Genomic DNA, 24,896 nt, shown 5'->3' with positions numbered 1-24,896 from the left:
AAAGAGAGCAGGACCTAACCCTGTCGAGATGCTAAGAGCAGTGTCTCGTGACAGGTGGAATCTGGCTAGGATGTCTGACACCTTCTCCTATCTTCCTCTTCCCCGCCCTCTACACGATGTACCCGAGGATGCGCTTCTACCAAAACAGGCTGCAAAACAAGACAGCCTAACTGTAGTCATAGAGTGATGCATTCATGCGTTTCTTACTGCTCTCGAGCTCTCTTCTATTGGCAAGTCTCACAGAATCTTCCATCAATCCCACAGCACAACCTCTGCTAGAAGGACAGAGACTCTGTGAAGATCTCTGCTGTCCAGAGCAACAGACAAAGCTTGAAGCCTCAGCCTGATTTTTACTCCCTTCAGCTACCAAGTTCCGTTGTGTTTTAGTCTCAAGCTTTCTCCACAGTGTCAGGTGACAATCTACCCTTAACCACCAGGGAGCAGCATGCTGGGGATGGAAGGAGCTGTGACAGAAAGCCCCGCAGCTGAGTGTGAATGATGCTGGCCCAGCTTAGTGCAGACCTCCCACTTTGCTTCAGGTTCAACAGCAAGAAGGGACTTTCAGGTTTATCCGACCCCGTGTACCACAGAAGGGAACATCCTTCACAAGTTAGGATGGCTAACAGAGCCTTGTTAAGAGAACCCTCTCAGAAGTGCCCATAGACCCAAACACACCACCTCCTGCTCACACCTTTAGACCCGGGCTACCGCTCAAGTCTGTTTGACAAGTGACTTACCATACATGCTTGCCGTTGGACTACATGGCATTGCGTCACGGAAGGACAAACAGATCCATCATCTAGAGACAGAAAAGAACAACCTGATGAGCTCACCAATATCAAGTTCCCCAGAGCATGACAGTCAACAGTTACTCCTCTAACTTCTCACTCCGAAGATTGAGAGAGGAAGATGCGCATTCCCTTACACGCCAAGGGGTATCTGCCAGGGAGTCTGGGCCTGCCCCAAGATCCAAGCAGGAAATGTGGTTTGGAGAAAATGAGAGAAGCTGGGTCCTGGCTTGCCCACTCACACAGCACAGACCCCAGGAGGGCTGGAGTGCGGCTCTGAGACTCTGCTCTTGGTTGTCTGAGAGGCTGGCTGCACTGCTCTCACAGTGAGAGCCAAATGCATGTTAGTGAGAGCGGGCTCAGTGCGCTCCACTGGGCCCCCGCCTGCCATCACTACAGGCTGAGCAGGTTCCTCCCTGCAAAATGGAACACTCAGGCCAGGGAGCCATGAGCTGTTAGGGCAAGACTCGGGGCCCAGCCCACCAACTTGGTGAGAGTGAGCAGGAGAGCACAGCAGGGCAGTGCACTCAGACCTTGAACTGATCATGTCCTTCTGCAGGCTGTGCTCCTAACTTTCCCACTTGGGTCAGCCAAAGATTTCTGACCTATGAGCCTCAGACTCATAGACTGGTTGGGGAGCCACTCTAGAAACTGCTGAAAGGAAGAAGTTACTCAGTGCTGTTATCCAAGAATTTGCAAGGCAAATATTGAAACTTAGAAAGCTCGGACTACCTCAGTGGCTGGTCATGTCACAAAGAGTCTCAGCCGAGGAATTATCTAGCTCATGTTGGTCTGTGGCAAGCAGTCCTGCCGGCTAGCTGACCCAGCCCACTGTGGGCAGTGTAATGTCTCACACCTCCCACTGGCGGGTCCTGAGCTGCTTACAAGTGAAGCCAGCTGCTGAGAAAGCAGTCCCTGAGCATGGACGCACGTGTTTCTCTCTGCTCTTGCCAGTGGGTGTGATGCAGCCAGCAGACTGCCTGAGCTCTTGCTTTGACTATCCCCACCCCAGCCTACAGGGTGATGACTTTTGAACTGTAAGGCAAGGAAACCCTTTCTTCCCTAAGTTGCTTCTTGTCAGTGCATGTGTCACAGTAGCAGGACAAAGCTAGGACAACTCCTGAAATCTGTGACAGACGCAGTAGGAGTGGACCAAGCTCCTGGGTGATACAAACATCAAGGGAAGGAGTCATGAAACAGGAGTGTGTACAATATTTTATAAACCCATCAAACTCCAGCAAAGTAACACTAACTCCACCTGACCCACCTATCTGTTCTTCCAAAATATATAATGCTGGCAGACCTGGGCCCTTCTATACCATGGCAAGCAATCAAACAGGAAAAGAATCATGCACCAAAACTGCTTATTGTAAATAATGGAGACTAGAATCAATCTCAGTGCCCAGTGACAATACAGTCAGGAACACCAATGAGACGCTATAATCATTCTTTTTTTTCGGAGCTGGGGACCGAACCCAGGGCCTTGCGCTTCCTAGGCAAGCGCTCTACCACTGAGCTAAATCCCCAACCCCCGCTATAATCATTCTAAAACACCCAGACGTCATGCACAAGATCAACTGAAGCCATGAGGCTTGAAACTACCACTTAAATAGCTACAGTGATGAAGAGTGAGCCAAGAACTGGCAAGGATGTAGGAGGGTTAGAACCAGCTGTGCTGGGCTAGAGAAAGATGGTGTAGCTATGCTGGGCAGCTGTAAGTCCCTTCCCAAGTAGCACATGTGACCCATCTGAAACATGGGATACAATTAGGGACACAACATGGGAAACAGAAAGGCACATTTATATATGATATGCACACACGCACACACATACACACACTCTCTCACACACATACACCAGCGTGCATGTGTGCACAGATACGCACAGACACAGAGACACAGACACAGAGACACAGACACAGAGACACAGACACAGACACAGACACAGACACAGACACAGACACAGACACAGACACAGACACAGACACAGACACACACACACACACAGACACAGACACAGACACAGACACAGACACAGACACACACACACACACACACACACACCATGGAGATGTTTTAGAGCAGTGACAGACATTAAGAGTAGTTCAACATCTGTAAAATGTACAGAACAAAACAGATTAGTTACTGGGAAAGCAACCACACCCGGGGCAGTTGACTGGTATGAAGTACAGGCAGGCACAGGGCTCAAAATCCGTGCTGTGAAGTCAGAAAGAGATCATGTAGGGCTGGGTGTCCACTACAAAGGTGGGAGTGGCACCTGGGCTGAGGACATTCTGTCCTCAGCTGGGATGCAGGTTCCCTGGGTGAGCTTGTGAGTGACAAGCCATTGTGCCATACACAGGTAGGTGTTATGCCTTAGTAAGAAGTATCCTCGATGCTTTTTTTTTTTTTTTTTTTTGGTTCTTTTTTTCGGAGCTGGGGACTGAACCCAGGGCCTTACGCTTCCTAGGTAAGCGCTCTACCACTGAGCTAAATCCCCAGCCCCCTCGATGCTTTTAATGATGGTTCCAGGGACAGCCCAGCAAACCCTTCATCAGCTTTTCAACACCTGTTCTTTAGTCACAATTAAAAAAAAAAAAAAAACAGGACACAGCAAGAAGGCTGCAGCGAGATGGCCGCAAGGACTGGTGTAGTCTCAGGGAACTGTCCTGTCTTCCATACTGCCATCTTCACATGTCCCACGGCTGCACTAAACACTGGCTATGACTCAGTGTGTGGAAGAGCTGTTGTCTCTCGATCCTGGTTTCCGTGTTATCTCAGCATCCCACACCCTGCCTCACTCCCTTTCTAAACTAAGCATAATGGTGAAGACGCAAGGGAGCCCTTCCCTTAAGACAGCAGACGCGACAAAAAACAGCCCTATCTAAGCCCTGACATCCTGCCCCAGCATGGCTGACAGCCACCCTCTCTTTCTTGTGTCCTCCTCCTGCCCACTCCACCTGCTCACCTGTCTCTAAGGAGGGTGGTTTGTGTCATATGTATTGGGGGTTTTCCAAAGGCTGAAACTCACAGAAGGGGGTATTTACATACTAATTTTGTACTAGTTCATAGGTCAGAGGAACATTTAGATCGAAAGATTTTAGCAGTTACTTCTCATTCTATTTGGGGGGCATTTAATTATAATCTCTAATTTAAATCATCAAGTCCCAGAACGCAAGGCAATTTGTTAAGCTGAACTTAGTTTCCCTCATTAATTTAAGATAATTCACTAAGGAGCCCTAAATTCCCAGTGTCCCAAATTTTGCTCCCAGTTCTATTTGAAGACTGGAGTTCATTAGGAAAAAGAAAAACGTCACTTTGATCAAGGAGGAGCAAGAATGTGGGGGAGGGGCTTACGAAGCTGGAAGAAAGCAGCATCTGATGAGCCTGCCTCCTTCCCCCTCCACAGAGGAGCCTGTCTCCCTGTGTCAGGAGAGCGAAGTTCACCAGAGAGAGGTGCTGCACCACCAACGCCCCGAGCCCAAGGAGGTGTGGGGCACTGACGACAAAGGCAGAGAGATAAGGGAGCATCAGGACCCTCACGGGGAAGGAATGGAATGAGGAAATGGCAAGACATCTCAAGCTTGAGAGACAGTCCTGGGAGAGGCTCTCCTTCCCTTGTCCTTGCTGAAGCTAAGTTGTCCCAAGCTGAGAGGGGGCTCTGTGGCCTCTTGGAGGCTGGAGCTGAAGGAGGAGGGTGAGCCACAAAAGCTGTTCAGGTCCATCTTAAGGCTGACATTTTGCTAAAAACAAGCTCATAAAATGGGGGCAGGAGTACTATATAGAGGGGTGCATCCTCTCAAAAGTCACAAGGAAGTGAAAGATATCTGAAGGGAACAAGGCCCAAATACAAGTGGGGGCTCTTCTGCCCAGCACAGCCCTATGCTGAACCTGTCTACAAACAGCACTGAGCCTTCCCCATGTCACCGTCTCCACACACTGGGCACTTGAGAGACAGTGACATGGAAGATGTGAGTCAGAGCGAGCCAGCAGTCCCTGAGGGCCAGCCTACGACAGAGGATGGAAAAGGAATTTTCCCTTAAACCCCAAGTCCAGGGTAGCTAAAATCATAAATTACCACGATGTCACCACTCGCAGGCAACACAAATTACAATGAGTAATAACCAAAGGAGACGAGGGTCCTGCAGCCTGGATGTTGACTCTTGAACAAAATGTCTTCCCGCCAGTTCTCAGCTCCTGAAAGCAGTCTGGGTAAGAGTCCAGCATTAGAAAGATAGCGAGGAGTGGGGAAGTCCTTCCCGTGGGAGAATTGTAAACATCTGCCCACTTTCTTAGAAGGCCCCAGTCAGAGCTCACCCTGTGGGGCCAATGAGCTCGCAGGGTATACAGAACCTGGTGAGAGAGTGCTGGAAGGGGCATAGGTGACCCCAAAACAGCTCCACTAGAAAGTCTTAACCCAGCATGAGCCAACAGATGGAGGGAGGCTCTCAGCCTCTAGGAACCCCCATCTCATCTTCCCCACCGTCTATGAAATTAGGGCAGAACTGCATTCAGATGTCTAGGAGGAGTGGTTGGAATCTCAGGTGGGTCCTGACCTGCACCAACCCCTCCTTCTATGCAGTGAAGGCCACAGCCAACAACTGTACTGTGATGATGGACACTCAAAGTAGGAACCATGGCTCTCATGCAAACGGCACTGTTTCACTCAGAGGACTGATTTCTACATCACAAGGTGTAAAGTTCTGACTCAGTGCAGCCATTCTACAAAGCAGTTCAGTATGGTTAGTGCTGAAAAAACAAGGGAGGGTGGTGCTTTAGAAAATCAAGCACCCGCAAAAACAAAGTACGAGCAATCAGTGTATATCCCTTGTCATCCATAGCACAAACAACTTCACCCAAACGCAAGCACACACACATGCACAGATACACACACGTGCACATGCATGTTCTCCTGGAGTCATTCAATTATTTACCTCCTGCTTCCCACTTCCTGCTAATAGCAATAGGTAAATAATGATGGTAATGGCTCAACACCATTTAAGTAGCACGTCTTACAGACATAATGCATATGGTAACTGATACAATATGGTGTTTGAACCCAGATGCACATGTGTATGTATCCCCTTCTCAGAGATCAGTCTCTTTATGAACCTTCCAAAATTCATGTATTGAAACTCAGTGGTCAATGGATGGTATTACCAGGTGGACCCTTAGAAGACAGACTCCATCCTCACAGGTAGGATTGGTGCCCTCCCTACAAGTAGGCTAAATGTACCTAACCTTTCACATTCCTATATTCCACCATGTGAGGGCATGAGACGGCCTCACCAGATACCAAGCGCTGGCGCCCCGATTGTGGCATTCAGAACATAGGAAATAATACTTATGAATTGCCTGGTCTTGGATACTTAAAAAGCCTGGCTATTCCTTTATCTCAGAGTACGACTGGTCTTGACTGCTTCAGCTGACTCTCTGCACTCCAGCCCATCTGCGTTCCCACCTCAGTCAATGGCACCCCTCCCCTCTGTCCCTCTGTGCCCAGGCTGAAGCAGGGGGGTGGAGAGTTTGGGGCCAGTTGGGCCTAGAGAATGAGTTTGTGGCCAGTTTAGACAACTTAGCAAGACCCAAAAGGAACAAAGGGCAAAGAATACCATTTGAAGTCAAGCACTTGCCAGAATGTGAAGGCTCTGAGCCCCAAGCACTGAATGAAAATAACAACAGTCCTCGCTGAGCCACATGGGTGCCAGGCAGAATGCCAGGGCCAAGTGTGGGGTGGTGGAGAGTCTTCAGGCTCCCCTGCTGTAAGCAACTCTTAAACTTCACATTCAGGGTTGGGGATTTAGCTCAGTGGTAGAGCGCTTGCCTAGCAAACGCAAGGCCCTGGGTTCAGTCCCCAGCTCCGAAAAAAAGAAAAAGAAAAAGAAAAAAAAAAAAAACTTCACATTCAACCAACTTTTTTTCAAACACCTACACTTTGCTTCTGCACCTCATATTATTTTTCCACGGACTGGCAGTTGCTGCAATGGGAAGGTGAGGGTCCCTTATGAACATGCCTTGGGGACGCAGAGATGAACAGAGAGGGGAGCTATGTCACACAAGATGGAAACACAGAACAAAAACTCACGGCCAGGCTTGCTGTTGGACAAACATCTGAACCCATGAGGGCTAGTCTGCTCCTTTCCAAACAGAGCAGCCATTCTCTGAGTGCCAGCACCAGGGATTGTGGAGGCTGCTTCCTGGAGCCAATCAGCACAGTTCTCACACATTCATTCCCACCCACTAAGCTCCAGTCATCATTAACCACACACACACACACACACACACACACACACACACACACACACACACACACACACGACACATTTCCCAGCACTGGGAAGATAATGGACACACTGCCACTGTGAGTGCTGTTCTTGCTCCTAACGTCAATGACTGAAGCCTTGTTCTTTCACTTTTGTTAGCTCAGCCACTCGAAACTCACACAATTAACTGAAGCTTCCTGGAACTTTGACTGCTAAAATTTCAATGGCACACAACGTTCCAGCTCTGAACACGAAAATGGAAACCAGCCAATATTAATTTTTATGAACTCTCACACACCAGTTGAGACAGGAGGTTGCCAGATAGCTAAGAAGCAAAGAGAAGAGGACAGTGGCTGCTCTGTGACCCAGGACATCGGAGAGGGCCAGCCAGCCAATGATAAAGGTAGTATGTTCTCAATCTGGGTCCCAGGAGTCACAGGCAGAGAGACTTTAAAGCGTTAACCTACCCGGTCCCTGTGGCTGGGTAGGGTGCTCTGCACACCAACAGCCAGCTAGGTGAGTCCATTCTCCACCAGGAGGCCTCCCCTTCCTTTGCTTCTTTCAACAAAACTCAGAGCTAGGAGCCTGTCTTGGTAACAGCTTCCACCTCTCCCTGCCCAGAGCTGGCACTGGAAGGCAGACTCCAGACACCAGGGTTTCCCCTATCCCAAGTTCTACTTCTCGCCTCCTTCCCCTCGGGTGAGGCAAAGTCACAGCTGCCTCCTAGGGCAGCAATGCAAGAGGGGGCACCCGTTAGGCAGTAGCACACTCCAGTAATGCCCCTTGCCTTGTCCATGCGCCTTATATCACCCACTCTCTGGGGGTTTAATGACGGGGTGTCATGATGAAGGTAGGCACTAAAACTCTTGGCATCTCACCACTACACTGGGACCCTTTATCTTTTGGGGTTTCCGGTGCACACGCCCAACAATAGTTTGAAAACAATAAATTCAGAAATATCTCCTAAGTTTGAAATTATCTGCCACTGAGACAAGCATGATAATATCTCAGTGGTTTACTGTCCTATTCATGGCGTGAATCATGTCTTTGTTTCGTCTTGCTGCCACCTCAACATCTATGTTACTTTCCTGTTAGCACTCAGTAGCCATGTCAATGGAGAGACCCACTGCATGGTACCACAGCATGTGTTCCCATAAATCTTATCCTCCTTAATACAGCAACCGTATATACAAACAGCAATTGCCATGTCTTGCTATTGGTTATTGTTTCTTACTTAGCCTGAATTATGAAGTTTAAATTTTACCATGAATATATGTGTCTAGGAAAAACTGAGGTATATAAGGGTGGGTACTACCCATAGTTTGAAGTTCCCTTGGGGGTCATATGTAGTAAGACTGTGTTCCTAACTCAGAGAACACTACTAGCTAACAGCTAGAACGCCACACTGCAGGAAGGAGACTCAACATGGATGAGCTTCAGCAAGGACATAAGCAGCTATCCCCAACCCTCAGCTCTGCAGTGCTCGCCCCCGACACTGGCTGCATGGATTCTCTCAGCACACTCCAGGGAAGGGAGGTTTTCCATGGTCTCAGGCTCAGCTGGAGCCTGACTGTGGGGCTGGCATCAAATGGTTCCCATACCAACCATGAGCTTAGGTTTAGGCAAGTCTTTGCCAGGGTTGGAAGGTGGTTAGAGAGACTCACCTCAATTCATTATGACTCTTAGCAGCTAAGTAAGAGTCTCCTTCCTGGTGACTTTAACGAAACAAAGGCAGGTAACTCCACAACTCAGGTTTGGTTCTCCAGACAGCGAGCTGCTGGAGTCAGTCAGAGGATCCCAAACAGCTTGCATATCAGCCTATTGTTTGTAGCTGTTGTTAGTGTTTAAAGAAAAATCATGATGGTCGGGGAACAAAGCAAAACGTTCTGAGTTGCTATAATTAAAACGCAGCCCTAAAAATGCTGCACCTCCTACACCAATACTTTTCTTTAATGGAGCTCTACGCTGTAGCCACGAGAAGTAGCACACTCAAGATTTTGCCTGTGACTCCTTTCTGGTGTGAAGATCAGCCATCACTCCTCCCTCCGTCTGTTTATAGCTGCTCAGGACTTAATGAGTGCTCCATGCTGATGAGTGCTCCTTGGCATGTAAATGACAAGGGAAAAGGTTACACAACTGGACCAAGACGTCAGGCCTGTGGTCCCTTCTGGCTGCTCTCTGTTGGCTTCTCGCCAGGGAGGAGGTACAAGCACTGACAACCATAAGACAGCTTGCAAATGCCTTCCCTGGTCCACAACCATCACTGTGATGCAAAGAGGACAGTGAAGAATGGCAGGTAGATCAATAGAATAGAATTGAAGACCCAGAAATGAACCCACACACCTATGGTCTCTTGATCTTTGACAAAGAAGCTAAAACCATCCAGTGGGGAAAAGATAGCATTTTCAACAAATGGTGCTGGTTTAATTGGAGGTCAGCATTTGGAAGAATGCAAATCCATCCATTCTCATTGCCTTGTACAAAGCTCAGGTCCAAGTGGATTAAGAACCTCCACTCAAACTAAAAGAAGAAAAAATGGGGAAGGACCTCAAACACATGGGCACTGGGGAAAATTTCCTGAACAAAACAACAAAGCCTTATGCTCTATGATCAAGAATTGACAAATAGGATCTCATAAAACTGCAAGACTTCTGTAAGACAAAGGACACTGTCATTAGGACAAAACAGCAACCATCAGATTGGTCAAAGAGCTTTACCAATCCTACATCTGATAGAGGGCTAATATCCATATATACAAAGAACTCAAGAGGTTAGACTCCAGAGAGCCAAGTAAGTGGATATTAGCCTAAAAGCTCATATTACCCAAGATACAATCCACAGACCATATGAAGCTCAAGAAGGACAACCAAAGTGCAGAGGCTTCAGTTCTTCTTAAAAGGGGGAACAAAAATATTCATAGGAGAGGATGAGACAAAGTTTGGAGCAGAGACTGAAGGAATGGCCATTCAGAGCCTGGGTATACAGCCCATACAGACACCAAAACTAGACAATATTAATGAAGCCAAGAAGTGCATGCATTCTGTCTCCTGAAAGGCTCAGCCAGAGCATGTCAAATACAGAGAGAGGCGAATGTTAGCAGCAAACCATTGGACTGAGAACAGGGTCCCCCGTTGGAGGAGTTAGGGAAAGGATTGAAGGAGCTGAAAGGTTTTGCAACCCCATAACAACAATGCCAACCAACCAGAGCTCCCAGGGACTAAACCACCATACAAAGGGTACACATGGACAGACCCATGGCTCCAGCTGCATATATAGCAGAGGATGGCCTTGTTGGACACCAATGGGAGGAGAAGCCCTTGGTCCTGCCAAGGCTGGACCCCCCAGTGTAGGAGAGTGTCAGAGTGGGGAGGTTGGGAAGGGGAAATGGGATAGGGGGTTTAAGGACAGGAAACCGGGAAAGGGAATAATATTTGAAATGTAAATTTAAAACATCAATTTTTTTTAAAAAAATGGCAACTGTCTTGCTCTTTTCTTCTTAATGTGCTGGGAATGGAACCTAGGAACCATTCTGCTCCTGGGCTACATTTCTGAACAAAGGTGGTGATCACTGAGTGATAGGATAGGTAGGAGGGGACCCCTCCCTCACAGCCATGGCTCACAGAGGAAAGCCAGAGGCCTTCCTAACCCAGAGCTGTCTCTCATATGCAAACCTGAGCACTGAGCTGACTCCAGCAGAGAAGCCAGAGGCACCTGGGAGAAAAGAACCTCAACTGAAGAAATGCCCTGCGGCTGCGGGTAAGTCTGTGGTGCCTTTTCTCAACTGATGACTGATGTGGGAGGGCCCAGCTCACCCTGGGTGGGGCCACCCCTGGGCTGTTGGTCCTGGGTGCTTTAAGAATGTAGGCTGAGCAAGGCATAGTCAGTACTCCTCCATGGTCTCTGCCATAGTCAGCTCCTGCCTTCAGGTTTGTGCCCTGACTTCCCTCAGTAATGACTATATTACCTGGAAGTTAGAAGATGCAATAAACCCTTTCTTCACAAGCTGGTTTTGGTCAATGGTGTTTTGTCACAGCAATAGGAGCACCAAGTAAGACGGGAGTGGAGAGCTGATAGCATTTGTTCATTTTGACAATCTTGTAATTGTTTTGAAAGAATTTTTTTTTTACATGTATGGGTCTTTCACCTGGGGGTTTAGGGTATATACACCACGTGCATACAGTGTCCAAAGAAGCCAGAAGAGGGCGTCAGACCCCCTGACCTGAAGTTAGAGATGGTTGTTAGGCACCATATGTGTGCGGAGAACCAAACCTGTGTTGTCTGAAAGGAGAGACGATGCTCTTATTCACTGACTTCTCTCCATCCTAAAATCTCTAAAAATGCTATTACATTTTACTTATTAATTTGCATGTGCACATGTATGTTTTGGTGTGTGTGGCCATCGAAGGACAACTCGGGAGTTGATTCCTTCCTTCCATCATGTGGAGAGGAGGGGCTGAACTCAGGTCATCAAGCTTGGCGCAAGCACCTTTCCCTGACTGCCATCTTGCCAGTCTTCCCCTAAGCAGCCATCTTGCCAGCCTCAGGTTTTCTTTTTATAATCACTAGGAAAACTAACTTTCTAATTCACAACTGTCAAAGCGGGTTTCATGAGGAAATATGACATTTCCTGAGTATCAAGAGAATTCCATAAAGGGCTCTAAATTCGAAGCAACAACCACAGATCAATGAAGTGCCAGGAAGACAAAGTTATTTTCGAAACAAGGCAGCAAGCCAGGAGACCAGGGATGGTCTGCCCAAGGCCTTCCAAATGGGAAACCATCCAATTTCTAGATTCCTCTCCAACACAGAAAGGTTGAGGAGCGATGCTGTCTCCTTACGTGGCATGGAGACAGAACTCCAGCCACACGGTTGACGCGTGTTGACATATACAGATCTCTAGCAAAGACAGAACTCCAGCCACACGCGTGTTGACGTATACAGATCTCTAGCAAAGTGGTGTGTTGTCTACTTGCTTCAGCTCTAACAATGCTACAGTGTTTGAGCAATTCACTCTGGAGAGAACACTTGGCAGACAGACAGGACTTCTTTCCATGTTCTCATAAAGGGAGAGGGAGGGGTGGACGTTGAGGACTTGGAGGCAGTGGTCTGGATTGTTACATAGGACATCTCTGGAGACTTGGTCTACAGCTTCAGCCAATCGGCTGTTAATATCATTTTATGTTTGGTGAACCGGGCCTGTGGTACTTAATCTTCATCTACAATGTGACTGGATTGGGAGTCACCAAGGTGACACAACTCTGGAGCATGGCTTTGTGGATATTTCCAGAGAGATTTAACTGAGGCAAGAAGACTTGCTGTCAATGTAGGTGGTCCCATCGCATGGCCTAGGGTCCTAGATTAAATGAAGGGCAGGGAGAGCAGGTGATCCTCAGCATACCTCTTTCTCTGTTTCCTGCTCCTCCCAGACATGAGGAGGTGAGGACCAACCACGGGTTCCTGCTGCCATCCTTCTGACCATATGGACTGTGTCCACTTCAAGCAAATGGCCCTCCCCTAGGCTGTTGCTGGGCACTTTATCACAACACGAAGGGCAGGTGCACAGGACCCTTTCTAGGGTCTATCCCAAGGTGGCCAGGCTACTGCAAAGCTGACAGCAGCAGAAATGATGGAAACCCATGAAGGAAAGAAACAATTTTAAACAGCTTTTGAGTCGTGATTAAGGCTGATGCACTTCTTTGAGGAAACTTCCAGAGCTGACCTTCCAATGCTACTGCTGACCAATCTCGACACGGCAAGATAGCACTAGCTGGCCCTTGTTGCTCTCAGGCTCAACATCTTCCCCACAGATGACAATTTTTGCACTGTCAAAGATCATACCAACAAGAGGGCCCAAAGGCAGTAGTTCTGGTGGGCTCTATGGTAGGCTCTCTGCTCCCCTCTGTCCACCTGGCTCAGTTGCCTGGAATATGCTCTGCACCGACAGCTGGAACAGCTGTTACCACACCAGGTCCTTCTGGAGAGCATACAACTGAGTCAATGATGTAAGAAAGTATTAAGTCATTGTACAGTGGACCTGTGCTATGAGGGAAACAAGGAGGAAGCCTGAACCTGGTGAAACCAGTGCTGCAGGTGAGGGGTGGACAGAGCAACTTGATAAATTTATTTTATTTTATGTACTCATATAGTACACTGTAGCATCTTCAGACACACCAGAAGAGGGCATCAGATCCCATTACGGATGGTTGTGAGTCACCATGTGGTTGCTGGGAATTGAACTCAGGACCTCTGGAAGAGCAGTCAGTGTTCTTAACCGCTGAGCCATCTCTCCAGTCCCGACAGAGCAACTTTAAACATGTGCATATTTAGGGGAAGCAGTAATTGACGTGATATTGACAGTAACTGACAGCATTCTTAGGGACAGAGATGCCAGAAAGGGTCAACTCAGAGGCAATGAGGAGCCTCTTAGGATCTTAATTCTTTAAACAACTCTGCCCTGGACAGGTTTTTGAGCACAAACCTTTGTTCCCTTGGGACACACCTTGTAGGAAACCGCCCTGTTCAGGATGGGTATGGATGGGCCAAGATGGTGCCTACCAAGCAACAGAGGCAGGGCATACCCAGGGGTCTCCAAGGGGCTCCACAGATAGGTTTGGCATCAACATAACTAAAGGTAAGATCAGCCCATGCTCACGAGTTCTTAGGGTCGCACTGACTCTGTATAAATGAAACCCAACAGGAACAGGAACTAAAGACTTTCAGAGGCTTTAAGGTCAGTGCGCCATGTCTTTCTGGAGGAGGTGGGGGAGGATCCTTTACCTCTGTGCTGGGTCTCTTAGCTCCTCCTAAGTGGCACAGCTGTGGAGCCGCTCAACAATGTGACTGCCAAAGTCTTCCTCGCTGCGGAAAGATCCACAGGTTGGTTGTACATTGTTTGCAAACTGGCCAGTAAGAGGAATGGTGTCATGAGGCACTTTACCACCATCCCTTTCTCCACAATCTGGACCTGAACTCTGAAATGGGACAGCAGAGAAACTATAATCTCGCACAAAGTAATGGAGATTAGCTGTCACCACAGCAGCGACTGTGAACACCGATTAAAATCTCTGCCTGCCTCTACATTTTTAAAAATGGATAGCAGCTGGGTGGTAAAGGGATTGGAGGAAATGTACCATCAAGATTCGTGTGTGTGTGTGTGTGTGTGTGTGTGTGTGTGTGTGTGTGTGTGTGTGTGTGTGTACCTGTCTTTCTGTCTGTCTGCCTGCCTGCCTACAGAAGCAGGCAGATCTCCTAAAGCTGGAATTACAGGCAGATGTGAGCTTCCTGATGTGGGTTCTGGGAACTGAACCTGGGTTCTCTGTGAGAGCAGCAAGAGTTCGTAACCACTGAGCCATCTCTCTACACACTCTCTCCCACTTAAGATTCACTATTCACTTTTAACAACTATTTTCATGTCCAACTGGAAGAAACCTGTAGAAAAAAGAAACCTTGGAGAATAGCATGCAGCAGACATATCCTCTGGGCCCTTTGAGCCTCCCCCTTACCAGGCCATCTGAGCCCTGACTCTGGGTAGAGTACCGGCAGTGGAGCAGGAGGCGTGGGCCTCCACCCTGTGAAATATTCTCTCACCTGAAGAACGCAGGCTGCCTAGAAGAGCACAGGCATTGACTACCATGCTGGAACTACCTCTGCCCCCTGCCTGGGGTTCAGGAGGATAGGCTGTTAGAGGCACGCACACCCAGGTGAGTAGGTGTGAGACACACTGTTCCAGAGCACAGTGTGCAGAGGGGATGTGAAGTGATGTCAGAAGACAGACACCCCGCCCTGAACAAAAGATCCCAATGGTGTCGTCAAACACTCTGACGCCGCTGCTGCTCAGCAGCCGTGCAGGGTACAGTTTCAACCACAAATGAGAGGCCAGAAACACAGTGGTCACATGGTCGACACATGGGACACAATGTCAGAACGGCCTAGCTCTCAGTATGACTAAAGGTTTTATTTAGATCTCTGGTCCCATCACGAACTCTGGGCAATTTAGGCTACCCTGCCAGACGTGGCTCCCTCACGCCTAAATCTCACCTCCTTCCTGGGGATGTACTCTGCATCAATGGAGGCGGCCAAACGAAAGCAACTACATTCCCTGGGGTTTGTCCTGTGTCCACAGCAAAGCCTGCCCACAGTGAGGAAGTCACCACTTCCTACTGCCATGAGGACACCCACGTTCACACTAAGAAGGTGCCTTGTTCCAGTCACTTTGTGTGCAACCAGCAAGGCGAAGACAGGAAGGACGGTGGTGTCCCTGCTGCCATCCCACACAGGTGCTGTGAACACTGCTGCCTCCTGAGTCACTTCCACAACCTTGAACTGTGGGTCTTAGTCTTGAGATTATAATTACATCCTTTCCCTTCCCCACAAGCTCTCCTTTGTATCCCTCACCTTGTTCTTTCAAATCTATCTTTCCATAATTATTGTTATACACACACACACCCACACACACGCACGCACACACACACACGCACGTTATGTACGCACACACAGACACACACACAGACACACACAGACAGACAGACAGACACACACACACACACACACACACACACACACACACACACACACACACACCTCTAAATGTAGAAACAGAACCTGCTCAAGTCAAGTCTGTTCCTTTTATAAATGTTTTCAGGACTGGCGAGTTGTACTTTGGTTTTGGGCTGTGTGACCCTGGATGGTCTTGAGCTCACAGGGATACAGCAGTCTCTGCCTCCTAAGTACTGTAATTAAAGGTCTGCCCCCCCTTGCCTGGCCCTTCTTTTATTTCTTTTTATATTTGTTTATTTGTTTTTTTTTTTCAAAAAAAAAACAAATTTGTGTATCCCTGGCTGTGCTGGAAACCTTGTGTAGACCAGGCTAGCCTCAACCTCAGAGATCCACCTGCCCCTGCCTTCCAAGTGCTGAAATCAAACGATGTGCTCCACCACTGTTCAGCACTCTTCTCTACTTTTTCATCTTAAACTTACTACATGAACTATTGTAACTTCAGTGTGTGTGCACACAGATCTAATTACTCATATCTTCAGTCACACCACCTTGGCAGTGACACTGCCCTTGGCCGAGCTTAGATCCCGCAGCTTCTCTTATGCCCACATGTGCACTTCCTTTAAAAATGCAGTTTTCACTCACGGGTACTGCTAAGTGAGTTGAGCAGCCACAACCATCTGATAAGAGTCCTCACCCCCACCCTCTCTACCCCAGGACTTATCTTCTCATTCTGCCCCACCCATCTTTAGCAAGAGCCCTTTTAGGTCACTGTAGTCAGAATCCCCAAACCCTGATGTCCCCTCTTGGGTAACTTTTCAAGTCCGACTTACTCTCTCTATAAATCCTCTCTTGTCCATCCTGTATTCAGAGCCTCAATCTTTCTTCTGCCCCACAAGACCTTTTCTCAATGGTCGCTGTACCTACTGAGAAGGCCCTAAGTCAGTTTTCCTTACCACGCTTCCACGGATATCCACACATGCCCTTTGTTTAGCAGCAGGTGTGGGTCTCAGGACGCCACTGGCCTTGCAGTGATCACATGGAGTACTCATGCTATCCTCATCCCAACTGTCTGGCTGTGGGAAGTTTAACCCTGATGCCATGTTCACAGTCACACAGTGGAGGAGAGATCCCCTTCTTCAGTGTTTGCAGGACCTCAGGTAAGAAAGCAAGTACAGGGTTGCAGAGACGGCCCAGTTAAAAGCACTTGTCTCTGTAGAGGACCCAAGTTCAGTACCCAGCACCTATATGGCAGCTCAGAGCCATCTCTAACTCCAGTTCCAGTGTATCTGATATCTCTTCTGACTTCTGTGTGTGTGTGTGTGTGTGTGTGTGTGTGTGTGTGTACACATATGTATATCCATACATATGTGTGTGTGTATATATATGAATATATAGGAAAGATAATCATACGCATAAAATTAAATCTAAGAAAAAGTTAAGGAAATACTGTGAGAATTTCTAAGAGTTCTACAGAGCACAAGTCACTAATCTACACTGAATGATCCTAGGCCTGAGAAGGGGTCAAACAAGACATTCAAACGACTTCTCTCTTCAGTTAACATCCCCATTAACACTCCAAGACACACTGAGAAGGATGTGATTCTAAGTCTAGTCAACTAACAATGACAGCCAGTCAGTCCCCTGTTGTCAACAACTACTCCAAAACTCCTCACAGACCTGGACTAGGACCATGGATTGATCCGCCCACTAACCCAACCACAGTTATCCTCTGTCAACCGTGCAAATCCTAGCCCTCTCCTGTCTACAGAATCTCAAAGCCACCACCCATCTCTTGTAGACAGACTTGGAGTCACTAAACCTCTCTGTTTTTCCCTGAACCGACTTTCTGTCCTTACCACTACTCAGCTGTCTCACTGGGACAGGTGGCTGAGCCTAACCGGCTGGCATACCAGAGTACCAGAGTATTGCCATAAAAGTCTGGCCACTTCCTCTGTGGCTGCCTTGAGCCCACAGGTTCATGTAGTTCTGTCAGACTGGGTGCTAGGCTACTGAGGTATAAGGCGGCCTGACACCTGCCCCCTCTGAACACAGAAGGCCGTCAACCGAAAGCAGCACACTGCTCCTCTGCAGCCCCTTCTGACACGGCAGCGCAACCAGACGTCTATGCATGGATTGGATGAAGGGAGCTTTACTCTCCAGTCAATTCTAGTATGACCCAAAACTGCTTTAAAATAAGGATTTTTTTTTAACTAAAAAAGAGTTTCTGACATTGAGTCTATGGGGTTATAGCCTCTCTACCCTACATGGGCTAGAGCAGGGATTAGTAAGTCATAAGAAAGCCTCCAACCATCTGCCTTTTAAGGTATAAATCCTAGAGTTTTGAATTCATTAGATCACTTGGAGCAATGTTCAGAAAAGCCCTAAATTTTCAAATAAATACAGCATCTGGATATTAAACAAGGCTGCACAGGAGGCTCAAGGCCTGAACCCAAGGAGAGGATTGCACAGGGAAAGTGTAAGGCTCTACTAAAAATAGTCTGCAATGCTTTACCACACAGCTGGGGGTGAGACAGAGGAGAATCCACAGCAAACCAGGCATCTCTAGGATAGCTGTGACATGTAATCCTGTGTCACGTGTCACTGTGCACACCAGCCAGACCCCAGAGCAGATCAACAGATGGCTCCTGCCATGGGGCTGGCCAGCAAACAGACAGGAGGACAGAAAGGAGCAGACACTCTCCCAAACAGCCTTTGGACTGGTAATTACCTTTCATGCATGTTTCTCCATCAGTCTGAAGGGACCGCTTTCCCAGTTCCAGAGCACAGACTGTCTAGTAATTCAGCTCCACATTAGACAAGAATTAGACCCAGGCCACCATAATGAAGGGCCTCAGACCAGGGCCGTAATAGATCTGCACATTTCTCTGTGTGTGTCTTGTCTTATGAGGACACAAATCCTATGAGATTAAGATATCATCGAATCTTAATTAACTCTTTATGGACTCTACCACTAAGTGCTATCTCATGGGGGTTAGGACTTGAACATGTAAATTTGAGGAGGATCCATCCATCCATCCACAGCCTTCAGGGCTGTGCCTTGTACCATTCTCTTGTGCAAGTCCAGACTCTGATGCAGGGTTGCTGCCAGTGGGCAGCCAAGGACTCCAGAAGTGCACAGGGTGCAGGAGCCTCACTTCCTTCTCTCCCCTCACACATGAGGCTACAGAGAGATGTGGAGGGGGAAAAGCTGCAGTCAATCTCCAGTTCAGGACACTTGAATCCCACAATACCAGCTCCAGGTCATCGAGCACCCATCCCAGACAGTAAATGAGCCTCTCACACAGTAGGTTTTTTCCCCTACAGTCCCCAGGACAGGCATACATGGTGTTCTGAAGAGAACACTGAACACGCATTGGAAAACACACCCACAATGAGCCAGAGGTGGCGAAAGTCCAGGCACAAGGCTGACAAAATTTTTCCTAGTAGAATTCTCTTAATACAGTATCATTTCAGCCCTTAATTTAAACAGAAGGGCTGGAGAAAGGACTCAGGTGTTAGGAGAGCTGGAATCTCTTGCAAAGGACCCGAGTCCAATTCCCAGCATGCTTACAGCGGCTTCCAACTGACTTCAGCTTTAGTCCCAGGATCCAACACCATCTTCTGGCACCAGGCACACACATGGTGCACATATACAGAGGCTAAACACCCATACACACACAATTTAAACAAATCTTTGAAAGCCAATAAAACACCATAGGGGTGTCAAGGATGGTGCCCTGCCTCTCTGGTTTCCCTACAGTCTTTCCTTTGCACTAAGAGCCCCATTCCAGTGTTACTTCTGTTCTTTCAGGCACCATGAGATACAGAAACAAGACTCCTGCTAGTCCTGGATCCACCTCCATCGTTCATCTGCTGTTGCTTCATGTTACGTGCAAACATGTTACAAACGCCATAGCACATACTTACTACATGCTGTAACATGTGCTCATACCCTAACATATGCTCACTACATTCTGTAACATGCGCTCATAGCTATGCTTTTTTGCACTTGTATGTCTTGTCTAAAGGAACTTGGGCAGCTCAAGCTCCAGCACGGCAAACAGGCCTTGCCCTCTCCCCCATTCCCTCCACTCTGCTAAAAAGTCATTAGATTACATTCCTAAAGCTGGCCACCAAGGTCTGTTCCCTTATTTGGCTGCTGCTTCCTCCTCCTAAGGCCAACTACCAAGGTCCAGCTACCAAAGTACTGAAGTCCAGCAAGCAAAAGTCCACTTTGGCTGCCCCAATTAACAGGCACAATTAAAATTAAACACTTCATCCTATCAAGGAGTTTCCCCTTTACCATAATAAACTGCCATTTTCCTATGTACCACCCACATCTGTCTCCTCTCTATCCAAAGGCAGTCCTTTGTGTCCACAACCCTTCCCTTGAAGGGGTGGGGGGACATCTCTGCCCTTCCCTTCCCTCCCTTATCCCCTCCCCCTTCCCCTCATCCTTGATCTCTTTGTCTCTTATTCCCTGCTCTTTGTTTCTCTGGGGTAAATAAATCTCCTTGTGCTGAGAACTTGGTCTTGGGGTGTCCTGAGCCTATATGAATTCCTTTCACTGGCTGACTCCAAGAGAAGAAGCTTGTGTGTTCTGTACCAGCACCATGTGGGTCTCACCAAGGATGAGAGCTTCCATGTGGCATCATCTCCACACTCTAGTGCACTCACTCCATCTGCCTCTCCCACACTCCTCCTGCCGGATATGCCGAGTGTCACATGTTGTAGGCCCAACAGCGTGATTATGTATGGTCTCTGTGACATTGCTCGAAGATCATTAGAGGGAAGAGCTTCACCTTGTAAAGCTTCGACTGCATAATTACCTTCACTGGCACTCCACTGCCTCTGTTCCCAGCTAGCCTGAAATTGCCATGGCCATTCCCTTTAAGCCTGAAGACCTTTGGTACTTCCTACAGGACAGTGTGCTAGCAAGTCCTGGGTTGTTGTTGGCTTGGGCTTTTGTTCTTTTAGCTGTCTCAGTTTCACCTTCATCTCTGAGGACAAGTTTTGCTGTGTACGATACTGGGTTGACTTGTTAGGTCAACCAGCACTCTTTCTAAGAAGTCAGGTGTGAGCTTTCTTGATTCCCTCCTACTCAGTTGGACCCTTTTCTCTGTCCTTCAACAGTTTTACCATGAGCCTTGGCATAGATCTTTGAGTCTGATCAACTGGAGTTAAGTGTATTTCTTGGCTGTGTAGACGGCTTTAGGAGTTTCTAGCATTCTTTAGCGTATGCCCTTGACTCTTTCCCCTCCTGACATGTCTATGAGGCTCCACTCACTTCCTCAGTATCTGGATCATGTACCTCAGAATCCACCTTTAAGTCAGGCACAAAGGAAACTTCATTTTCCCAAGAGGGAAATGGCTTCTGTGGTGCCTTGTTAGCTCACCAAAGCTCATGCAGGCCTCATTTCAAAGTCCATGAGCACCCTAGCATTCTCACCTCCCTCCTCTAAACTCACCCAGCTCACAGGCTTCCCTCCCCACAGTACTCATTCCCCTCATAAACCCTATTTCAGCTCTGTGTTCTCTGTCTCCCTCCCCCCATTCCCCCCACCTCTTCTACCTCTCATCACTCACTTCCCCATTCCTGCTTCCCTCATGGCCAGGTCCAATCTGCTGGCTATGTTCAGCCTAGTACCTTCTCTCTCTGCCCCGGACTCTTCCAGATGCCTCTCCCTTGTGTCTGCAATAAAAAAATCTACTCCTTAACCACATCCTGGAGCAGCCATGTTGTCAGTTCATACAAAGTTCATTGACGATTCTCCTTTGGTCAATTAATGTCTACTAGTGCAGCCCTCTGGTGGATTTTCATTTCAGAAATTGTGTTTTACAACTCTTGAGTTTCCATTTAGGTGTTTTGTTTTGTTTAATTAATTATCTTCTTAATGACGTTCTCTGTTTGGAAAGGCACGACCACCACACCTTTCCTTAAGCATTACTTCTTTAAGGGTGTGGAGTCTCTAAGTCCAACAACTGGGCCCTCTTGGGCAGCAACTGTGACCTACTGCTTTAACTGCCCTACATTTTTGTGTTGCAGTAACTGTGGGTCCTGGGCCTTTCTCTGGGGCATCCTTTTCCTTGTTTACTCTTCAGTGGTGTTGTAGGGCCAGTTCATGAATTCTGCACTCTGCATCTCCATCCACACCAGTCAGCTCTAATGCTGCTCCTTGGGAGAACAGCCTTGAGGCACAGAACAGCCTCTCTGAGTGACAACTTTATCTGAGCTAGCATACACTTGCTGTAGATCAGCCGTGTGTGTGTGCTTGTGTGTGCACGCATGCCTGTATGGGTGTGCACACTAGTGATGCTTAGCCTTCCCGGGACTGTTATCCTGTTATCAGGTTATCAGGCTTTGGGTAGAGTGCTGGTGTTTTCAGTCTCCAAATCCTGCTGCACTTACTCAGCAAAACTATCAAGTCACACCTTTGGAGGGAGAGACAGGGATGGTGGCTCCTTCATTCAGAAGGACTCCTCCACGCATACACAGAACACTGCATGAAGCTGTCTCCTTGGTTCACTCCAGACTTCACCTCCTGATATGGAACCTCTGTTCCCAAACCACTATGGTAACAGGTGCCAGATGGCAGGACCTCAGCCTTGGTCCTACAAGAGGGCCCTAGACAAGCTCCCCTGGAGTTCAGCCTCTGCCACCTGGAGGGCTGGGCAGGAGGAAGGAATGAGCCAGAGCTCTGGTGCTAAAGCCTCTGCTGCTGTTCTTACTGGCACTTAGGAGAGTTTCACAAACGTGTCTCTCCCCTTTGCTGTGTACCTTCTAGGACACTTGAAGAAATTTTAACTCTGTGCTTTCTTACAATAATTTTGAAGCAGGGCAGGAGGTCAGGACAACCAAAGGGGACAACAGCCTAACATGCCATGGTCCCGTGAAACAACAGCACTTCCCCACACACTTGAAGAGCCTTCTCCTCTGGCAGGAGCTAAGCTGTGCACTTAAAAGGTCATGGTTTTGATTTTTAAAAAGAAAACCACTCAGACACAAATTCTACAAATTCTTTCTAATTTGTAAAGAGTGGGAAAAAACCGTCCTTGTATGAAGTGTGTACCCCACAGGTCATCAGTCAGCTGGATGATCAGACAACCACATACACCCTTCTTAAGAAAAAGTTCTCAGGGGGTTGGGGATTTAGCTCAGTGGTAGAGCGCTTGCCTAGGAAGTGCGAGGCCCTGGGTTTGGTCCCCAGCTCCGGAAAAAAAAAAAAGTTCTCAGGAAGCTCCTACAGGGAGCTCATTTCAACTGGGGCCACTCTCTGAGGAGGTCAGAAAGGTGCTAATCTACGTGTGTGAGAGAGTAGCCAGCATTTTCTCAGAAGCTACTATTATCAGGTCCCCATGGGCAGAGCCTGGTACTCACATTAGAGAGCTGAGAAAGTGCGGCTAGAACCAACCACACCTATCTGAAGGCAGTTGGAGGGTCCCTGGGGCGAAAACTCTAGGTGAAGCCACTGTCCACAACAGCAGGACAGACAGACATCAGAAATTGACTCTGATGCCCCCTCGCCCTGACATGCAAGAAAGGCAGAGCTGGACCAAACTCTGACGCCCTCTGTCCCCAAATTCTATCCATGAGACAGGGACCTCCAGTAACTGCCAAAGTCTAACATCACTGCTTAGCAAATACAGCCACTATGACTCTGCACAGAGAGAGGTTCTGGTGGGCTCTGTCCTATCCAAGTGCCTCCACATAAGCGTGACGGAAGTTCCAAGCTCAGAGAAGCTCTGTGTTCCTTGTACAGGCCCTCAGACACCCACTCCAGGTCAGCTTTGCCCTGTACTTCCCCTGGGACTGACTGCAGCAGGACTTTTGTGATCAAACAGAAGCAGACCATGTTTGAAGAGGTCCAGAGTCTCCAGACTCCTGCCCCTAGAACCCTTTCAGATGTCCTCCTAATCAGCTGACCGAACAGCCTGAGTAAAATAGAAACAAGTGACAAATGTCAGATACCCTGGCATCCAAGGAAGAACAGCAGTAAAGCCAACTCCCTCAGGTATGAAGATGCTACACAGGGAAACATCCGACCACTGCTTCTAGACAGTTTGATCCAGTGTGGCATTCTTGGGGCCGGGGAGGGGGACTGCTTAGTAAGCACAGCTGTGTAAGCATGAGGACTTCGGCACACGCCTGTAACCCAGAGTCAGAGACGCAGAGACAGGAGGATCCCTGGAGACTCTGCATTTCCAGCCAGTCTAACTGAATCTTCAAGTACCAGTTTCAATAAGAGACGCTCTCTCAAAAAATACAGTGGAGGTTTGAGAGACCACTCAGCAGTTAAGAGCACTGACTGTTCCTCCAGATTCAGTTTCCAGCACCCGCATGGTGGCTCACAACCATCTGTAATTCCAGTTCCAAAGGATCCATGCCTCTTCTGACCTCCACTTGTTCTCTCTCTGTTTCGCGCTCTCTCTGTCTCGCTCTCTCTCTGTCTCGCTCTCTCTCTGTCTCTCGCTCTGTCTCTCGCTCTGTCTCGCGCTGTCTCTCGCTCTCTCTCTGTCTCTCGCTCTCTCTCTGTCTCTCGCTCTCTCTCTCTGTCTCTCTCTCTCTGTCTCTCGCTCTCTCTCTCTGTCTCTCGCTCTCTCTCTCTGTCTCTCGCTCTCTCTCTCTGTCTCTCGCTCTCTCTCTCTGTCTCTCGCTGTCTCTCTGTCTCTCGCTGTCTCTCTGTCTCTCGCTGTCTCTCTGTCTCTCTCTGTCTCTCTGTCTCTCTCTGTCTCTGTCTCTCTCTGTCTCTCTCTCTCACACACACACACACACACACACACACACACACACACACACACACACATACACACACACACACAGTTAATTAATTAAAACAAACCACATTTCCTAGTTTGCCCTCCCTGTTGCTATGATAGGCATCATGATGAAGGTAAGCTGCAGAGGAAAGGGTTTATTTGGTGTATGCTTCCAGGTCACAGTCTATCGCTGAGAGAAGTTGGGGCAGAAATTCAAGGCAGGAACTGAAGCAGAAGCTGCTTACTGACTTGCTCAGCTTGCCTTTTTATATAGCCCAGCCCATCTGCCTAGGCATGGTGCTACCCACAGCAGGTTGTCCCCACCCCCAGCAAGCATCAAGACAATTCCTTACAGATATGCCCACAATGAACCAGGAGAAGGGAATTCTTTAATTGGGGTTTTCTTTTTTCCTCTCTTCATTTTTTGGGGGTAGGGAGAGGCTCTAGTTTGTCAAGCTAACAATCAAAACCAATCAGCATACCGTACTAGAAAACAATGTATTAGACCCTTTTCTTATCTTAAAGACTACTCTGGAAAAAAGATTCCCAACAGTTGACAGTGAGAGCCCGGATCCCATCCTGCCCATGACTAG

General features: G+C 48.1%; 1 protein-coding gene across 17 annotated transcripts in view; it reads right to left on the bottom strand.

Annotated features, from left to right (window-relative positions):
- Positions 1–24,896, bottom strand: part of Inpp4a (inositol polyphosphate-4-phosphatase type I A) — a 118,328-nt gene that overhangs the window by 54,986 nt on the left and 38,446 nt on the right. For all 17 annotated transcript variants that reach the window (XR_005488970.2, XR_005488971.2, XM_039084233.2 and 14 more), the window contains exon 2: positions 738–799. The gene's annotated coding sequence lies outside the window, so the exon portion shown is untranslated. The remainder of the gene's footprint in view (positions 1–737; positions 800–24,896) is intronic.

This window comes from Rattus norvegicus, chromosome 9 (genome assembly GCF_036323735.1).
Source record: "Rattus norvegicus strain BN/NHsdMcwi chromosome 9, GRCr8, whole genome shotgun sequence".
Lineage (NCBI taxonomy): Eukaryota > Metazoa > Chordata > Mammalia > Rodentia > Muridae > Rattus > Rattus norvegicus.
Note: the sequence above shows the minus strand (reverse complement) of the source record. Positions and strands in the feature narration are given on the sequence as shown.